The 12871-nt window shown below is 52.3% G+C and overlaps 1 protein-coding gene across 2 annotated transcripts in view; it reads right to left on the reverse strand.

The window, feature by feature from the left end:
• Positions 1 to 12871, reverse strand: part of LOC144262484 (interferon-induced very large GTPase 1-like) — a 28610-nt gene extending 15739 nt beyond the window's left edge. Inside the window, exons 1-2 of one of the 2 annotated variants that reach the window (XR_013345531.1) lie at positions 12777 to 12871; positions 9275 to 9527 (exon numbers count right to left, since the gene is read on the reverse strand). The gene's annotated coding sequence lies outside the window, so the exon portion shown is untranslated. Of the gene's footprint in view, positions 1 to 9274; positions 9528 to 12776 lie in introns of those variants that run through there. The other variant, XM_077812300.1, reaches the window with a different exon arrangement.

The following is a 12871-nucleotide window of genomic DNA, read 5'->3' on the forward strand; positions in this document are numbered from 1 at the left end:
GGTCAGTAATAAAAAGATTAAATAAGATTGGTCCCAAAACCGATCCCTGAGGAACTCCACTGGTAACCTCCCTCCAACTTGACAGTTCACCTTTCAGTAGGACCCGTTGTAGTCTCCCCTTTAACCAATTCCCTATCCACCTTTCAATATTCCTATTGATGCCCATCTTATCCAATTTAACTAATAATTCCCCATGTGGCACCGTATCAAACGCCTTACTAAAATCTAAGTAAATTAGATCCACTGCGTTTCCTTTATCTAAAAAATCTGTTACTTTCTCAAAGAAGGAGATCAGGTTGGTTTGGCACGATCTACCTTTTGTAAAACCATGTTGTATTTTGTCCCATTTACCATTGACTTCAATGTCCTTAACTATCTTCTCCTTCAAAATTTTTTCCAAGACCTTGCATACTACAGATGTCAAACTAACAGGCCTATAATTACTTGGATCACTTTTTTTCCCTTTCTTAAAAATAGGAACTATGTTAGCAATCCTCCAATCATACGGTACAACCCCTGAGTTTACAGATTCATTAAAAATTCTTGCTAATGGGCTTGCAATTTCTTGTGCCAATTCTTTTAATATTCTTGGATGAAGATTATCTGGGCCCCCCGATTTAGTCCCATTAAGCTGTTTGAGTTTCGCTTCTACCTCAGATATGGTGATGTCTACCTCCATATCCTCATTCCCATTTATCATGCTACCATTATCCCTAAGATCCTCTTTAGTCTTATTAAAGACTGAGGCAAAGTATTTGAGGAACTGAGGAACTGTCCCAAATTGAGGTATCATTAGAGGAGATTCTGGAACAAGTCGGTAAACTAAAGAGCAGTAAGTCACCAGGACCAGATGGGATTCACCCAAGAGTTCTGAAGGAACTCAAATGTGAAATTGCAGAACTACAAACTATAGTCTCTAACCTATCATTTAAATCAGCTTCTGCACCAGATGACTGGAGGATAGTTAATGTGACGCCAGTTTTTAAAAAGAGCTCCAGAGGTGATCCCAGCAATTACAGGCCTGTAACCCTGACTTCAGTACTGGGCAAACTGGTTGAATCTATAATAAAGAACAATATTGTCAGACGCATAGATGAACATAATTTGTTGAGGAAGAGCCAACATAGTTTTAGTAAAGGGAAATCACTCCTCACCAATCTACTAGAATTCTTTGAGGGGGTCAACAAGCATATGGACCAAGGGGATCCAGTGGATACAGTGTACTTAGATGTTCAGAAAGCCTTTGACAAGGTCCCTCACCAAAGGCTCTTACACAAAGTAAGCTGCCACGGGATAAGAGGGAAGGTGCTCTCATGGATTGGTAACTGGTTGAAAGATAGGAAACAAAGGGTAGGTATAAATGGTCAGTTTTCAGAATGGAGAGAGGTAAATAGTGGTGTCCCCCAGGGGTCTTTGTTCTGTGGGACCAGTCCTATTCAACATGTTCATAAATGATCTGGAAAAAGGGCTAAACAGTGATGTGGCAAAATTTGCAGATGATACAAAATAACTAAAGATAGTTAAGTCCCAGGCAGACTGCGAAGAGCTACAAAAGAATCTCTCAAAGCTGGGCGACTGGGCAACAAAATGGCAGATGAAATTTAATGTTGATAAATGCAAAATAATGCACATTGGAAATCCCAGCTATACGTATAAAATGATGGGGTCTAAATGAGCTGTTACCACTCAAGGAAGAGATCTTGGAGTCATTGTGGATAGTTCTCTGAAAACATCCACTCAATGTGCAGCGGCAGTCAAAAAAGCTAACAGAATGCTGGGAATAATTAAGAAAGTGATAGATAATAGGACAGAAAATATCATGTTGTCTCTATATAAATCCATGGTACGCCCACGCCTTGAATACTCTGTGCAGATGTGGTCGCCCCATCTCAAAAAAGATATATTGGAATTGGAAAAGGTTCAGAAAAGGGCAACAAAAATGATTAGGGGTCTGGAATGGCTTCCGTATGAGGAGAGATTAATAAGACTGGGACTTTTCAGCTTGGAAAAGAGACGGCTAACGGGAGATATGATTGAGGTCTCTAAAATCACGACTGATATAGAGAAAGTAGATAAGGAAGTGTTGTTTACTACTTCTCATAACACAAGAACTAGGGGGTCACCCAATGAAATTAATAGGCAGCAGGTTTAAAACAAACAAAAGAAAGTATTTCTTCACACAGTCAACCTGTGGAACTCCTTGCCAGTGGATGTTTTGTAGGCCAAGACCATAACAGGGTTCAAGAAAGAACTAGGTAAATTCATGGAGGATAGGTCCATCAATGGCTATTAGCCAGGATAGGCAGGGATGGTGTCCCAAGCCTGTTTGCCAGAAGCTGGGAACAGGCGACAGGGGATGGATCACTTGATGATTCCCTGTTCTGTTCATTCCCTCTGGGGCACCTGGCACTGGCCACTGTCAGAAGACAGGATACTGGGCTAGATGGACCTTTGGTCTGACCCAGTAGGGCTGTTCTTATGAACAGCTATTTTCTCACACCTAAACTGCAGCAGAAAGGTCCAGGGCTCCCTGCTTTGCCTGCAGAACCCAGCAGAGAATTCTGTGATGGATTAGCAAAGCAGGGGACTACAACTCCCGTCAGCGCCCTCCCCACGGCACATCCCCTTCTTGCTGGCCAGGGAAGGGGAAGGTCCTGGACCATGGGTTGACCAGGCTCTCTTTGGAAGCGGTGGCTGCATGACAAGCCAGAGGCTGCAGAGAAGCCGAAGCAGCAGCCACATGGCAAGCAGGGAGCTGGAGAGAAGTTGAATTCAGAGGGGAATCCTCAGGACCCATATGCCGAGCCCTGTGTGGGACAGGCTGTGTGAAGTGGAAGGTTGGACATATGACCAGGGAAGAGTATAAAAATATTGCTCGGGCATGTAGGAATGATATCAGGAGGGCCAAATCGCACCTGGAGCTGCAGCTAGCGAGAGATGTCAAGAGTAACAAGAAGGGTTTCTTCAGGTATGTTGGCAACAAGAAGAAAGCCAAGGAAAGTGTGGGCCCCTTACTGAATGAGGGAGGCAACCTAGTGACAGAGGATGTGGAAAAAGCTAATGTACTCAATGCTTTTTTTGCCTCTGTTTTCACTAACAAGGTCAGCTCCCAGACTGCTGCGCTGGGCATCACAAAATGGGGAAGAGATGGCCAGCCCTCTGTGGAGATAGAGGTGGTTCGGGACTATTTAGAAAAGCTGGACGTGCACAAGTCCATGGGGCCGGACGAGTTGCATCCGAGAGTGCTGAAGGAATTGGCGGCTGTGATTGCAGAGCCATTGGCCATTATCTTTGAAAACTCGTGGCGAACCGGGGAAGTCCCGGATGACTGGAAAAAGGCTAATGTAGTGCCCATCTTTAAAAAAGGGAAGAAGGAGGATCCTGGGAACTACAGGCCAGTCAGCCTCACCTCAGTCCCTGGAAAAATCATGGAGCAGGTCCTCAAAGAATCAATCTTGAAGTACTTGCATGAGAGGAAAGTGATCAGGAACAGCCAGCATGGATTCACCAAGGGAAGGTCATGCCTGACTAATCTAATCACCTTTTATCATGAGATTACTGGTTCTGTGGATGAAGGGAAAGCAGTGGATGTATTGTTTCTTGACTTTAGCAAAGCTTTTGACACGGTCTCCCACAGTATTCTTGTCAGCAAGTTAAAGAAGTATGGGCTGGATGAATGCACTATAGGGTGGGTAGAAAGCTGGCTAGATTGTCGGGCTCAACGGGTAGTGATCAATGGCTCCATGTCTAGTTGGCAGCCGGTGTCAAGTGGAGTGCCCCAAGGGTCGGTCCTGGGGCCGGTTTTGTTCAATATCTTCATAAATGATCTGGAGGATGGTGTGGATTGCACTCTCAGCAAATTTGCGGACGATACTAAACTGGGAGGAGTGGTAGATACGCTGGAGGGGAGGGATAGGATACAGAAGGACCTAGACAAATTGGAGGATTGGGCCAAAAGAAATCTGATGAGGTTCAATAAGGATAAGTGCAGGGTCCTGCACTTAGGACGGAAGAATCCAATGCACCGATACAGACTAGGGACCGAATGGCTAGGCAGCAGTTCTGCGGAAAAGGACCTAGGGGTGACAGTGGACGAGAAGCTGGATATGAGTCAGCAGTGTGCCCTTGTTGCCAAGAAGGCCAATGGCATTTTGGGATGTATACGTAGGGGCATAGCGAGCAGATCGAGGGACGTGATCGTCCCCCTCTATTCAACATTGGTGAGGCCTCATCTGGAGTACTGTGTCCAGTTTTGGGCCCCACACTACAAGAAGGATGTGGATAAATTGGAGAGAGTCCAGCGAAGGGCAACAAAAATGATTAGGGGTCTAGAACACATGACTTATGAGGAGAGGCTGAGGGAGCTGGGATTGTTTAGCCTGCAGAAGAGAAGAATGAGGGGGGATTTGATAGCTGCTTTCAACTACCTGAAAGGGGGTTCCAAAGAGGATGGCTCTAGACTGTTCTCAATGGTAGCAGATGACAGAACGAGGAGTAATGGCCTCAAGTTGCAGTGGGGGAGGTTTAGATTGGATATTAGGAAAAACTTCTTCACTAAGAGGGTGGTGAAACACTGGAATGCGTTGCCTAGGGAGGTGGTGGAATCTCCTTCCTTGGAAGTTTTTAAGGTCAGGCTTGACAAAGCCCTGGCTGGGATGATTTAACTGGGAATTGGTCCTGCTTCGAGCAGGGGGTTCGACTAGATGACCTTCAGGGGTCCCTTCCAACCCTGATATTCTATGATTCTATGATTCTATGTTGGTCGTCACAGCTGGGTGCAGGGCTCCGCGGGACTTATGGGGCAGCAGCAGTGGGTGGGCAGGGAGCCTGTGCAGAGGGGCCCCAGTGAGAGACACTGACTGAATCTGGCCTGGAAGCCTGCAAGCTCCTACTTGCTGGACGGGAGGCTGGATGGGAGAAGGCCCCCCCAGGCACTAGGCCTAAGGAGCCCTGACTTTCTGGACGGCCCCAGGGACCCAAACAGGAACCGCTGGAACTGGAACTGTTGAAGGCTCTGTATCTAGGGTACCTGCAACCTTCCCCTTTCCTGCCAGCCCCAGTAAAACACCCTTTCCCTGAGCCATGTGTCTGAGTGGCTCCTGGGACCTACCAGGGCTAGCGCCTACACGGCCTAGCTGCGTATGGTGCTTACCGCTGAGTCCCGGTACACCAGGCATGGTACTGGCCCCTCAGGGTTTGGGGTACTGAGCAGTCCCAATAAATACTGTACGTTAGAAAAAGGGCCAGGGACAAATGAGACTCCCAAAGGGACAAACAAGACTCAGTCGGAAACACCCCCTCCTCCCTCAGGGAAAATCACCAGCGTTCAAGGACTGCACCTTCCTTCTCCAACACCTCACAGCTCCCTGCTCTTCTGCCACACCCGGCTCTTTCTCTTTACACAAAATAACTTTTTCTTTCACTCGGCCTATTGCTTCCTGGGCACACAGTTGCTATCTCAGCTGGCTCCTGCTTTTATAGAAACCACCCCCACTGTCCACTGAGCTTCCATGTGTAACATTAACTGTTTCCCACAGCCCAGCATGCCATTCAGCCCAAACATACGGACGCTGGACATTTCGGCAGGGGTGAGGTTGGAGGAAGGGGCTACAGTTCGCTCCTAAGCCCCGTCCGCACATGAAGCCAAAAACAAGATGCCACATGCTGTAGACTGTGGAAACCTGCATAATAGGATCATCCCTTTTCGTTCTGACCTGCTTTGATCAGAAGAACTAGACATCTATGTTGCTGTCATTAGGTCTCAGAGTTAACTTTCCACTGATGAATGGGGCAGTTCATGCCTGTCAGAGATACAGTTTCAAGCTGTCTCCAGCCTCGGGGAGATATCGCTGCATTGGTTACACTGGGTCACATTTTAAAGTGTTTTTTTTCCAGCCATGTAAGTTAGAGCAGCGGTTCTCAACCTGTGGTCTGCGGACCCCTGGGGATCGGCAGACTGTGTATAAGCCCTGGTCTACACTAGGAGTTGAGGTTGAATTTAGCGGTGTTAAATCGATTTAACCCTGCACCCGTCCACACGACAAAGCCCTTTTCTTTGACTTAAAGGGCTCTTAAAATCGATTTCCTTACTCCACCCCCGACAAGGAGATTAGTGCTGAAATCGCCTTGCCGGGTCGAATTTGGGGTACTGTGGATGCAATTAGACGGTATTGGCCTCCGGGAACTATCCCAGAGTGCTCCATTGTGACCGCTCTGGACAGCACTGTAAACTCAGATGCACTGGCCAGGTAGACAGAAAAAGGCCCGCGAACTTTTGAATTTCAATTTCCTGTTTGGCCAGCGTGGCAAGCTGCAGGTGAGTGCAGAGCTCATCAGCAGAGGTGACCATGATGGAGTCCCAGAATCGCAAAAGAGCTCCAGCATGGACTGAATAGGAGGTACGGGATCTGATCGCTGTTTGGGGAGAGGAATCCATGCTATCAGAACTCCGTTTCAGTTTTCGAAATGCCAAAATGTTTGTCAATCTCCCAGGGCATGAAGGACAGAGGCCATAACAGGGACCCGAAGCAGTGCCACATGAAACTTAAGGAGCTGAGGCAAACCTACCAGAAAACCAGAGAGGGAAACGGCCGCTCCAGGTCAGAGCCCCAAACATGCAGCTTCTATGATGAGCTGCATGCCATTTTAGGGGGTTCAGCCACCACTACCCCAGCCGTGTTGTTTGACTCCTTCAATGGAGATGGAGGCAACACAGAAGCAGGTTTTGGGAACGAGGAAGATGATGATGAGGAGGAGGTTGTAGATAGCTCACAGCAAGCAAGTGGAGAAACAGGTTTTCCCGACAGCCAGAAACTGTTTCTCACCCTGGACCTGGAGCCAGTACCCCCCGAACCCACCCAAGGCTGCCTCCCGGACCGCCAGGCAGAGAAGAGACCTCTGGTGAGCGTACCTTTTAAAATAGTATACATGGTTTAAAAGCAAGCACGTTTAATGATTAATTTGCCCTGGCATTTGCGGCTCTCCTGGATGTACTCCAAAAGCCTTTGCAAAAAGTTTCTGGGAGGGCAGCCTTATTCCATCCACCATGGTAGGACACTTTACCACTCCAGGCCAGTAGCACGTACTCGGGAATCATTGTAGAGCAAAGCATTGCAGCGTATGTTTGCTGGCGTTCAAACAACATCCGTTCTTTATCTCTGTGTTATAAAATCCCTTCCTGCAGCTTTTGAAACAGACCAGAGTTCCTGAAGATGCGAGCGTCATGTACCTTTCCCAGCCATCCCACGCTGATGTTGGTGAAACATCCCTTGTGATCCACCAGAGCTTGCAGCACTATTGAAAAGTACCCCTTGCAGTTTATGTACTCGCCGGCTTGGTGCTCCGGTGCCAAGATAGGGATATGGGTTCCGTCTATGGCCACACCACAGTTAGGGAATCCCATTGCTGCAAAGCCATCCACTATGACCTGCACATTTCCCAGGGTCACTACCCTTGATATCAGCAGATCTTTGATTGCGTGGGCTACTTGCAACCCAGCAGCCCCCACGGTAGATTTGCCCACTCCAAATTGATTCCCGACTGACCGGCAGCTGTCTGGAGTTGCCAGTTTCCACAGGGTTATTGCTACTCGCTTCTCAACTGTGAGGGCTGCTCTCATCTTGGTATTTATGCACTTCAGGGCAGGGGAAAGCAAGTCACAAAGTTCCATGAAAGTGCCCTTACGCATGTGAAAGTTTCGCAGCCACTGGGAATCGTCCCAGACCTGCAACACTGTGTGGTCCCACCAGCCTGTGCTTGTTTCCCGGGCCCAGAATCGGGGTTCCACCGCATGAACCTGCCCCATTAGCACCATGATACCCACATTGCCAGGGCCCGTGCTTTGAGAGAAGTCTGTGTCCATGTCCTCATCACTCTCGTCACCGCGCTGATGTTGCCTACTCGCCCGGTATCGCTCTGCCAGGTTCTGGAGTTGCATATACTGCTGGATAATGCGCGTAGTGTTTAATGTGCTCCTAACTGCCAAAATGATCTGAGCGGGCTCCATGCTTGCCGTGCTATGGCGTCTGCACAGAAAAAAGGAGCGGAACGATTGTCTGCCGTTGCTCTGACGGAGAGAGGGGCGACTGACGACATGGCTTACAGGGTTGGCTTACAGGGAATTAAAATCAACAAAGGGGGTGGCTTTACATCAAGGAGAAACAAAAACAACTGTCACACAGAATGCCCCCCTCAAGGATTGAACTCAACCCCCTGGGTTTAGCAGGCCAATGCTCAACCCACTAAGCTATCCCTCCCTCTGCTATCTCAGGCAGGACTGAATCTCCATTAAAGTTTTCAAGGTGCCCCTGATAGACTTCACCAAAACGATTGTCGGCCGTTAATTTCACGGAGGGAGGGAGAGACGGGGGAGCAAATGAATACAAAACAAATCTGCTCTATTTCTTGTTTTGATCCACTCCATCTATCTTTTACATCTTTGGCTGGCAGAAGATGGTGCAGTAGGACTGCAAGCCATCCACTTCTCCTGCCTGCTCACCATAAGATGGTACAATAGGACTGCCTGCAGGACGAAAGAGAATGACCTGGTCGAGTCACTCCTACGTTAGTCCCTGCACCCATGTCTGCCCAGGCGCTCCTGACCGACCTTACCGCAGCGGCCAGGAGCACCTCGGACACGATGACGATGGTTTTCAGGCCTATTGCACTGTCTGCTGCCACAAGGCAATGGGTTGCTGCTGCTGTGTAGCAATGCAGTACCGCGTCTGCCAGCACCCAGGAGACATACGGTGACGGTGAGCTGAGCGGGCTCCATGCTTGCCGTGGTATGGTGTCTGCACAGGTAACTCAGGAAAAAAGGCACGAAACGATTGTCTGCCCTTGCTTTCACGGAGGGAGGGAGGGGGGCCTGAGGACATGTACCCAGAACCACCCACGACAATGTTTTAGCCCCATCAGGCATTGGGATCTCAACCCAGAATTCCAATGGGCGGCGGAGACTGCGGGAACTGTGGGATAGCCACCCACAGTGCAACGCTCCGGAAGTCGACGCGAGCCTTGGTACTGTGGAAGTGCTCCGCCGAGTTAATACACTTAGAGCATTTTCTGTGAGGACACACACGATCGACTATATAAAAACGATTTCTAAAAAACCAACTTCTATAAATTCGACCTAATTTCGTAGTGTAGACATACCCTAAGGTGTCCGCGAAAAACTTAGACCGAACACTGACTGAACAGAATTCAACTCTAGATACAGACAATAGATGTCCAGAGGGGTCCACGCCTCCATCTGACATTTTTTAGGGGTCTGCAAATGAAAACAGATTGCGAAGCTCAGAGTGAGAGGCAGAATTTTGCTTTAAATTAAAACTTTGATTCTGGAGCACGAGATGTAGAAAACCCCCGGCTACGTGTTGGGGGCGGAGCGAAAGCTGCATCTGCCTGTTCGCGTCGGGCACGTGCTGAGTTTTGAGTGCATCACTGTGCAGCCAAATCTCCTCTCCAAGGGGCGCTCTTTGAACGGCAAATGGATTTTCTGGTCCAAAGCCAAAGGAGGGAGGGTTGCCCTAAGAGGAGAGAAGAGTCAACGCTGAACCACGCTTTACCATGTGCACTTTGCTTGGCAAAGACGAGAGCAAATGCTTATTCCGTTAAAAGATGCCACTCTCCCCGCTCACCACAGGGCGACCGGTGCATTAATTAGCGGGCTGGAGGATGGAGGTGCCAGCCTCAGGCCCGGCTCTCCCCACCCCAGAACCATGGGGTTGTTCCTTCAGCCCTGGGTTACCCAGCGGCATTTCCAGAGCTGTGGGGAGAGGCTGAGGCAGCCCCAGAGGGTGAAAACCGGAGGTGGAGGGTAAGTGGTGCCGAGGGCCTGAGCCTGCCCCGCTGGCAGGGGAGAATCTCACTGGGCGGGACCCATCCCCCCTGTAGCTGCAGCCTTTGTCCAAGCAGAGAACTACCTGCAAACGGACTTGGAGAGTTACAAGTTCACTGGCAGCCGCCAATTATCGGGGACACGTTGTCCTATGAAACCAGGGGCGGCGGGTTTGTGCCATTTTTGGTGGTGCCCAGAACGGGTCCAAGTCCCCCCCTTACACTCCTCACACGCACCTGCCTATGGCTCTGGGAGGGGGTTTGGGGTGCGGTCTCTGGGACAGAGTTTAGGTGCTGGGTGCAGGCTCTGGGCTGGGGCAGGGGGTTGGGGTGCAGGACGAGATGTGGGGTGCGGGAGAGAGTTTGGGTGCTGGGTGCGGGCTCTGGGCTGGGGCAGGGGGTTGGGGTGCAGGAGGGGATGTGGGGTGCAGGAGAGAGTTTGGGTGCTTGGTGTGGGCTCTGGGCTGGGATTTGGGGTGCGGGGGGTGCGGCGTGCTGGGTGTGGGAGGGGGTTGGGGAGCAGGGTGCAGGCTCTGGGCTGGGACAGAAGGTTGGGGTGTGGGACGGGGTGCGGGGCATGGGGCTGGGGACGAGGAGTTTGGGGTGCAGCAGGCAGGCTGCCCTGGGGCTGGGGTGGGGGGCCAGAGAGGAGGACTCCCCCCAGCCCTCTCCCTGCCGGCAGCAGCGAGCTCTGGGGGGGGCTCTCCCCAGCCCCCCCAGCATGACACTTACCCAGGTCCCCTCAGGCTGCTACTTAGCAGGTCCAGCCAGGGTGGGGGCTGCCATGTGCCTCCTCCCCCCTCCCTCCGCAGTCGCCGCAGCCTGCTCCCGGCACCGATCCCTTGTAGCTGGCGAGGGAGCTGCAGGGGGCAGCCGCCCACTGCCCAGGTCAGGCACGCGGGGGCAGCAGGTGGGGCCAGGGGAGAGACCCGGCCCCAAACTTTGGTGGAGCCGGGCCCCCCGGGCCCTGAATTTGCTGGAGCCCGGCACCACAGGCCCATATAACTCGCTGCCCCTGGGTGCAGCCAGCTGGGGACACAGACACTTTTCCATTTGCTAAAGCTGCTAATTTTGTTTCCTATGTAGCTGTTGGGCCCAGTGCAGCCTGGGGTAAATGGACGTGGCTGGGCCACGCTCAGCAAGGCTATAAATGGAGGGGAAGGTGACAGGCTGGGTGGCTGCTGGTCAGAAACCAGGTGTAAATGGTATGGAATTAGTGCAATTTGCACTGATCTGGCACCCAGTGCATGCACACAAGGCCTCCACGCCCACTCCTGGTGTAACTCCACCGACACCGACGGGCTACTAGGATCTTAGCGATGCCTTTGGCCCTCAAAATGCAAGACAAAGGCTGACAATAGGTCTGAGACCCATTCAATGAACCCTCCTGTGTCCCTGGGGGAACCTCGCTCCAGCCACCGAGAGGACAGGAATACAAAGACTCTACATTGTACTGGGCAAAATCCTGGTTCCATGGAAACCAGGGGCAAAGACCCCACCCAGCTGCCCCTGAACCCAGGGCCCCACCGTTATCCCCAACCTGCCTGCGAACCCACAGCTCCCATATTAACTCCCCCCAACCTGCTCCTGAACCTGGGGCCCCATATTGATCCCACTTGACCTGCCTGAACTGGGACCCCTCCTTTAACCCCCCCAACCTGCTCCTGAATCTGCCCCCCATGTTTATCTCCCCACCTGCTCCTGAGGCCTCCCCACCCTGCTCCAGACCTACCTCTTGGCCCTTAGCCCCACTAACCTGCTCGCAGCTCTGCTCCCACCCCCCCAGCTCTGCCAGTCAGCTGCTGGATGCATTTTCTGCCGGTCAGCCCATGATCTCAGGCAGGAGCGGTGAGGTGTATGGGCCCGTGGTTCCGGGCTCCAGCAAATTCAGCTCCCCCAGAGCTCGCTGTTGCCAGTGGGGAGAGGGCTGGGGGGAGTCCTCCTCTCTGGCCCCCCCACCCCAGCCCTGAGGCAGCCTGCCTGCTGCACCCCAAAGTCCTCATCCCTAGCCCAGCCCCAAGCCCCGTAACCCCTGCCGCACCCCAACCCTCTGTCCCAGCCCAGAGCCCACACCTAGGACCCAAACCCCCTCCCGCACCCAGCACCCCAAAACCCCTGCCGTACCCCCAACTCCCTGTCCCAGCCCAGAGCCTGCACCCAAAACCCCCTCCCAGAGCCCACACCCCGCACCCACTCCTGCACCCCAACCCCCTGCCCCAGCCTGCACCCCAAACCCCCTCCTGCACCCAAACTTCCTCCCAGAGCCTGCAGTCCGCACCCCCCCGCACCAACCCAGAGCCTGCACCCCCTCACACCCAAACTTCCTCCCAGAGCCTGCACCCCAAACCCCCTCCTGCACCCAACTTCCTCCCAGAGCCTGCAGCCCGCACCCCCTCCTGCACCAGCCCAGAGCCAGCACCCCTCTCACACCCAAACTTCCTCCCAAAGCCTGCACCCCAAATCCCCTCCCGCACCCAAACTCCCTGCCAGAGCCTTAGGCAGGGTCAGGGGGACTTGGATCCGTTCTGGGCATCACCCAAAATGATACAGACCCGCCTCCCCTGATCTCAGGGCCATTCCCCCTAGCCTGGCCCTAGCACCTTTCCCCAACACTTTACTCCTCCCACCTAGTCTGCTCCTGAGCCCTGATCGCCCCTCACCCTCCCAGCCTGCCCCAGCGTCCGTCCTGCTCCCAGGGCCTGCTCCTGGGCCCATGCCTGCCTGTGCTCCGCTGAGCTCCTGTGAGCACCGATTTCTTTATTGACTCTGACTAGCCTTGTTCTCAGGCCTAAACTGCAGCAGAAAGGCCACGGGACCCCTCCCCAGCCCCATTAACCCAGCAGAGAATACATGAGAGAAAGAGCAGGGGGCAAACAAGAACCCCATAGGCACAGGCATGAGAACCTTCCCCCTCCCTCCCCCTCCCCAGGGGAAAATACCTGCATTAGAAGACTGCACCCTCTTTCTCCAGGGCTTTGCATCTGCCTCCTCCCTCCCGCTTGCTTTCCACAGTGCAGCTTGTTCACTTTCACTT

This window comes from Eretmochelys imbricata, chromosome 3 (assembly GCF_965152235.1).
Source record: "Eretmochelys imbricata isolate rEreImb1 chromosome 3, rEreImb1.hap1, whole genome shotgun sequence".
Taxonomy (NCBI): Eukaryota; Metazoa; Chordata; order Testudines; family Cheloniidae; genus Eretmochelys; species Eretmochelys imbricata.